Genomic DNA, 7,387 nt, shown 5'->3' on the forward strand with positions numbered 1-7,387 from the left:
TCTCCCTCTTCCTCTCCTTCTCCCTCTCCATCTCTCTCTCTCTTTGTTTCCTCCCTCTTTCTCTTTCTTTTCTTCTCTTCCTTTCCCTTCCCATCTCCTCTCTCTCTTTCTCTCTTTTCTCTTTTTGCCCATCCTTCTCTGTCTTTCTCTTTCTCATTTATCAAACACCTCTCTGTCCTGTCTGTCTTGCTATCTTGCTCTCTCTGTCTCTCTCTGTCTCTGTCTGTCTGTCTCTCTCCCACCCTTCCCCAAGACAGCCTACCTTCCTATGATTGGAGAATCCTAGATTTAATCATCTTAATCAGCTAATTTAGTCATTTAGTCATCTAACCCTTCATATTGCAAGTTACACAGGTAACGAATGAGTAGCTGAGTCAGGACTTGAATTCAGGTCTTTTGACTCCAAATGCAGTGGTCTTTTCACTCTCCCATGCTGAAGGCTATCCTCTAGAGCCTGGGCTTGGAATCAAGAAGCCTGGGGCTCACGTCTAGCTTCAGACAGCTCCTACTACAAGACTTGGGCTTCAGTTTGCTCATCCATAAACCAAAGGAGCTCCACTTGGTCTCGAAGGGACCTTCCCTCTGGCCCTCTAGTCTTATGTTTTATGACCCTCTTATGGGCCAGTGCCAGGCTCTCTGTAGCAAGCCCAGGGGCAGATGACTTTTGGGGGGGATCACCGAGGTGGGGGAGGTCCCCTATTTCCTTGTAGCCCTTTCATCTTATTTTAAGGAATGGTGGATTTACTTCAAATAAATTTTTAAAAATAAAGTAAAACTATCCTCATTATAACCAATGTTTCCACAGCGATTTAAGATTTACAAAGAACTTAACAGACAGCAAAGTCTCACTGCATGGACAGAGTGACAGATATTACTGTCCCCATTTTCCAGATGAAGAAACTGAGGTTTGTTTGGGTGAAGAGGCTTTCATCCTTATGGAAGGCAGGATTCACACCCAAGTCTCCCGAGTGCCAGACCAGCCCTCTGTCTGCAGCCTCTCCCATAACTAAAATCCCCAGCAAGCGCAAATCCTCTGTTCCACCCGAGCTCGGCCCCGTGTTTCCTCTGGCACCCGAGATCCCTGTCCCCACATCTTTTACGTCTCCATTTATTTTTAAACACGAAGGTGTTGGCTGATTTAAGGCTCTTCTGCTCGAGTCTGGGTTGGAAGTCAGCAAACTGGAGGCGTCCGCCTCCCCTGGCACGGGGCTTTCCCAGGCCCTTTTGATGGCCCCTGCCCAAAGCTTTGTGCCACCTGGCTCCGGGGACCGCTGGCAGAGAAAAGGTGAGATCGATATTTAAACGGTAGCGCTTCCATGACCCGGCTCCTGTTTCCAGCCTTCCCGGCTGCCCAATTTCATTTAGGTTCACCACATCCCTGTGAGGAGGAGGGGGTGTAGGTTTTAAGGGCTATTGCCCCCATTGTCCATGGGGAAACTGAGGCAAGGGGAAAGGGTTCACAATATCCCTGTGAGAGGGTGCAGATTTTAAGGGCTATTGCCCCCATTGTCCATGGGGAAACTGAGGCAAGGGGGAGGAATCACAACATCCCTGTGAGGGGGTATAGATTTTAGGGGTTATTGTCCATGGGGAAACTGAGGCAAGGGAGAAGGTCCACAACATCCCTGTGAGGGGGCATAGATTTTAAGGGCTATTGCCCCTGTTGTTCATGGGGAAACTGAGGCAAGGCGAAAAGGTTCACAAAATCCCTGTGAGGGGGTGTAGATTTTAACATCTATTGCCCTCATTGTCCATGGAAAGCTGAGGCAAGGGGGAGGGTTCACAACATCCCCATGAGGAGGAGGGGTAGCTCTTAAAGACCATTGCCCCCATTTTCCAGATGGAGAAACTGAGGCAAAGAGGAAGGCCGTGTGACTTGGCCCATGGATGCATACGGAACTAGTGGCTTCTGTGAGAATAGAATCCTGGACTCCTAAACTTCTTAATTATTCTGTCTGCCTCAGTTTCCTCATTTGTCAGATACAGCTGGAGAGGGAAATGGCAAACCACTCCAGTGTCTCTGCCAAGAAAACCCCAAACAGGACTGAACAGCAATAGGATTCCCAGAGTAAGAGCAGTCAGGCAGTGACGGGACCTCCTACGCCAGAGGGTCTAACGAGGAGATTTAATTATATTCAGCAAATGTTCTTTAAGCAGCGAATCACCTTCCATTTTAGAATCAATGCTGTGTATTGGTTCCATGTCAGAAGAGCTGGGAAATTGGGGTTAAGTGACTTGCCCAGGGTCACCCAGCTAGAAAGATTTTCTTTTTTAACCCTTATCTTCTGTCTTAGTATCAATACTGTGTATCGGTTCCACAGCAGAAGAGCAATAAGGGCTAGGAAATTGGGGTTAAGCGACTGGCCCAAGGTCACACAGTTAAGAAGAGTCTGAGACCAGATTTGAACCCAGGATCTCCCAACTCCAAACCTAGCTCTCTATCCACTGAGTCACCCAGCTGCCCCCCAACAGTTCTATCCCTCAAGAAAAGAGGGCACTGAGGGGAGGGAGTAATAAGGGCCAATGATCTCAGCTTTCACCCCTACAATTATCTTTTTATAAAAATTTGATGTATTTGTGTATACGTTACTTTGGTTTCCAAATACAACCTTCCTCTATCCCCTTGTAGGAAACCAATTATTATAACAAAGGAGAAAAAAAGAGAAAAACTAAATAATTCGGCAACATTGACCCACACATCCCACCGACCCGACATCAGACGGGGGGCTCACCACCCACCGTCCCCCACATGTCTTCCAATCTAAGTAAAACGGACCATGGTTCGAAACAAACCAAATCAAGCCCAAACCCCAAGGCCGCGTCTCCCCCGCTCCTTCCCATGCCCGACCCCCGTTCCTGAAATATCTTCTAGAAGACGGCCTCGGCTCGCTCCCAGACTTTGCGAGCAGCTCTGGGTCCCTCCCAGCTGTCAGGGGGCACGGACCGAGCTGTCGCATTCCGGGGGTGAGAAGGCGGGTCCAGTTCTCTTTAGGAAAGGAAGTCTGGGAGAAATGAGATCATCACAGATCGTCTGACAGGAGGGGAGAGGGAGAGGGGAAGCAGGCGCCCCCGCCCTCGGGGGTCCCCCCTCCCCGCCTCCGTAGCTCTCGGGAAGGGAAGGGAAGGGGGGAGTCTGAAGCCCCCCCAGGTCCCAGGCCAGGGGAACAGGTGATAAAACCCCAGAAACGCTGAGGAGGAAGGTGTCTGCCGGCTCCCACAATCCGTCCTGCTCCTCGTTCTAGGTCTGATGGACGCCTGGCCAGACCACGACGAGGGCCCTGAGCTGCCCAAGGCTCGCCCCGCAGGGCCATGGAGGACAGAAGGCGCGTCTACACACGGCCAACATCCCCTTAGAGCCAGCACGTGGCTGCTCTGTTCTTCCTCTTCCCCCAGGATCAAAGACTCGAGACAGAGAGCTGGAAGGAACCCCAAGGGACCCTCTGGACCAACTATTTCACTTTACAGAGAAGGAAACTGAGGCACAAAGGGTGAAGTGGCTCACCCAAGGTCATCCATAAATTCAGAACTAGAAGAGAATTTCCAGGTCATCCGGTCCAACCTGGATATGGTACAGAGGAAAAAACTGAGGTCCGGAGACTTGCCGGAGGTCCCACAAAGAAATGGATTTGAACCCAGCTCCTCTGCCTGCCATTTTGTGACATCTTCTACAGGACTGAGCGGATCCCTTTCTCCCCGAGCCTCCTGGGTCGCCGCACCCTTGCCTAATCCCCTGTTGTGTGCCTCGTACCGTCCTCCTTCCCTGTCCCTCCGGACGCCCCTTGGCCTCCTCGCCAGCCCCTCATACGTCCACGCATGACCCTCCAGCAGCCTGCACGCGCTCCATCCCTCCCAACACCTTCTGGCCTTTCCGTCCAGCTCTGCAGGCCAGAACCATTTCTGTCTCTTCCCCTAAGTTCGAGCTGTCCTACATGACTTGTGAGGCTCCTTCCAGATCTAAATTCAGGATTTAGACCTCTGTGGAGGGCAGCAACGCATCCTGGACCCCTTGCTTGGAAAGGCTGCTGGAGCCTTTGGTCCCCTTCTCAGAATCACATTTAAAAAAGGAAACCCTCCTCTTCTGTCTTAGAAGTTATACCAAGTATCGGCTCTAAGGCAGAAGAGCAGTAAGGGTAGGCAATGGGGGTCAAGTGACTTGCTCAGGGTCACACAGCTGGGAAGTGTCTGAGGCCACATTTGAACCCAGGACCTCCCATTTCTGAGCCTGGCTCTCCATCACTGAGCCACCCAGCTGCCCCAGAAGGAAACCAGTTATATCGAAATAAGCTTATCCAAATATTTTTAATGCTCACAGAGCCCAGGTTAAGAACCCTGGAGAGCACCCCTCCTATTTAATCCAATTCTTTTCTAGCCCCCTTTTGCAAATTATCACGCCAGCCTCTTCTTTGTGCCCTCAGTGGTCCAGCCAAAGTGCACTGTTTACAGCCCATCGACCTTCCATCTCCCCGCTTTCCTTTGCCCGGAGTCTGCTCTCTCCCCTCCTCTGACACCCCAGACTTCTTCAAGCACTCTCCTTCCTCCAAGAGAGCTTTCCTGACCCCCCTCCCAAGGGCCAGGGTGCCCGGCACACCGCAGACACTCAGTAATGCTGCCTCCTCCTCTCCCTGCAATCACCTTTTATTTTACATCTTTTCTCTGGATTTTGTGTCTCTTCAATTATTGATGTAAGTGGCATTTCCTGCCCCAGAACACAAGCCTTCTGAGGGTAGAAGATACTTTGGTTTTGTCCATCGACCACCACCACTGCCCTTCACTGCCTGGCGTAGGTTATTAGTATTCAGCCATCTCAGACACATGCATCTCTTGGTGATGCCAATGGGGTTTTCTTGACAAGGATGCTAGAAGGACTGGCCATTTCTTTCTCCAGCTCATTTAACAAAAGAGGAAACTGAGGCCAGCAGGGGGAAGTGACTCGTCCAGGGACATTCAGCTAGGAAGTCTCTGAGGGCATAATTAAACTCAAGTGTTCCTGGCGCCAAGCCTGTTACTTGGTGTACTAGTAGGTATTTAATAAGTGCTAATTGGATTGATTAATTCAATTCCATCCAACAAACATTTAAAAGAACCTCCTATGTACAAGGTGAAACAATATGATGTAGAGCAGTGGTTCCCAAGCTTTTTTGGCCTGCCGCCCCCTTTCCAGAAAAGATATTCCTTAGCCCCCTGGAAATTACTTTTTTTAAATTTTAATAGCAATTAATAGGAAAGATAAATGCACCTGTGGCCATCACCACTCCCTGTATCGCTGCAGCATCCACCAGGGGGCGGTGGTGCCCACTTTGGGAATCTGATCTAGAGGAAAGGCAGCAGGATGGGATAATGGGTAGAAATTTAGGGAGATCCAGATTCAAACTCATACATACTGGTTAAGTGACCCTGTCATTGCAATTTAAATTATCTTGAGAAACTTTCAGTAAGATTTTTTTTCAGTAAGAATATGTTTATTGATTATATTGATACTGATATTGATTCTGTAAAGTTTATTGGTTAGGCTAGCATAATATTCTATAAATAATATATACTATAAACAACAAGTAACATATTCTATGATATATGGCCTATTGTATCACATAATATGTTATAAAATATGATAGGATATCATGTAAAAATAATAAATAAACCAATAAAGCAGACAGGTCTCTGAGGCTCTCTTGGGTCCAGGGATGAGCCAATCTGAGTCAGGCAGCTTAAGAAATAGATCTTTAGGAGCTCATTTTTTTTAGTCCTTCCCTTGACCATCCCAAAACATCCTTAATTGGTGACTGCTAATTAAGAGGTGAGCCATCAGCCTATCCACATCTCACCATCTCCCAAAGGTGCCCAGATCACAGGGCCAGAAAACATCTTCTTCTCCCCTTTACTTATTAACGAAATTCTGTTAAAAAGGAAGCTGTTCTTTGGGATTCCCAAGAACGAGGAAAATGGAGAACGCCGCAGCCTGGATGGTCTCTCTGCCCCAGATGCCAGACCCGAGAACACTCAGCAATCCTCCCTCATTCTCAGGAATGAATAGAGCACATAACAAATAAATTCTCGCACTCTCCGAGTCACAACCTCTCAATGAGAGTCAGCCCCCGCAGACCCAGGACTACAGGGTGGACCGGGTCAGGAAAGAACCTCCATTTCCTGATGACAAGAGGACAAGACGATGCGTTCATTGCCGAGCAGCTCCATCACCCCCCAGCTCGGACCTTTGCCCTCCAGGCACAGTAGCTTTAAACTCAAGGCAATGGACCACTCAGCCCCTCTGGGAGTCCGACCCAGACAGCCCACCCTGTCCAGTCCTACCTTCACAGGCCTTCCGGTCATCCCGTAGCTTCTGGCCCTCTGGGCATTTGCAGTAGAAGCTGCCAATAGTATTGCAACACTGAGACTCACAGCCTCCATTCTCCGCCTCGCACTCATTCACATCTGCAAAAGCCAAAAAAAGGATCAACAGTGACTCAGGGCTCCAGAGCCTGATGCCCATAGTTGGGACCCATCTAGCCCATTCCAAGGTCCTCTGATCCCTTCGAAGAGTCCCCACCTCTACCGATGGCCAAGATGAGGATCTCTACCCCAACCTCTTCCTCCTGGCCTCATCCATGATGGTGTAAACACATTAACCCGGATGTAGCCTCCATTTCCCCATTCCCCTCCTTTACTAAACTACCCTGGAGTTAATTAGCCACAGGTTTTGTTATTCTGCTCATTAACCCACAAGATATTTATCCATTTCCCATTAGAGTTACCATTATCCTTACAATGAGAGATGGGACCTAGGAAGAGCTGGGGGGGTCCTCAGAAGCCATCTGGGCTAATTCCTTTTACAGATGAAGATGCCAAGGCCCAGAAGGTGAAGGAATTTGCCCAGGGATACACGTGTAATAAGTATGAGATGCAGGGTTAGAAGCCAGACCCCACGGTATTCTTTCCAGGGTACCATGCTTCCCAAAAGTCAGCTGGAATAAGCTCTCGTTTTACAGGAGAGGAATTTGCTGTAATTCAGCTGTTTCAGTCATATCTCACTCTTCCTGACCCCATTTGGGGTTTTCTGGACAGAGACACAAGAGGGGTTGCCATCTCCTCCTCCTCTATCACATTGGACAAATGAGGAAACCGTGTCCAGGGTCATTTAGATAGCAAGTGTCTGAGGCTGGATTCAAACTCATGACGATGAGTTTTCCTGATTCCAAACTCAACCATCTAGCCAACAGTAGACTTCAGATTTGAACCCAGATCTTCTGACATCAAACTCATTGAAGTACATGAAGATAAGGATATTTAAAGACGATAAATGAGACCCTTAATTTTTTTTTCCATTCAGTAGAGATATTTTAAATTATCCTTTAATTAGGGAGGTTATTATAGCATGGGGGAAATACTGCTA

The 7,387-nt window shown here is 48.6% G+C and overlaps 1 pseudogene; it reads left to right on the forward strand.

Annotated features, from left to right (window-relative positions):
* The window catches only part of LOC123240939, a 62,527-nt pseudogene extending 58,801 nt beyond the window's left edge, over positions 1–3,726 (forward strand).
* The last annotated feature ends 3,661 nt before the right edge of the window (positions 3,727–7,387 follow it).

The sequence above is a fragment of the Gracilinanus agilis genome, chromosome 3 (genome assembly GCF_016433145.1).
Source record: "Gracilinanus agilis isolate LMUSP501 chromosome 3, AgileGrace, whole genome shotgun sequence".
NCBI classification, from domain to species: domain Eukaryota; kingdom Metazoa; phylum Chordata; class Mammalia; order Didelphimorphia; family Didelphidae; genus Gracilinanus; species Gracilinanus agilis.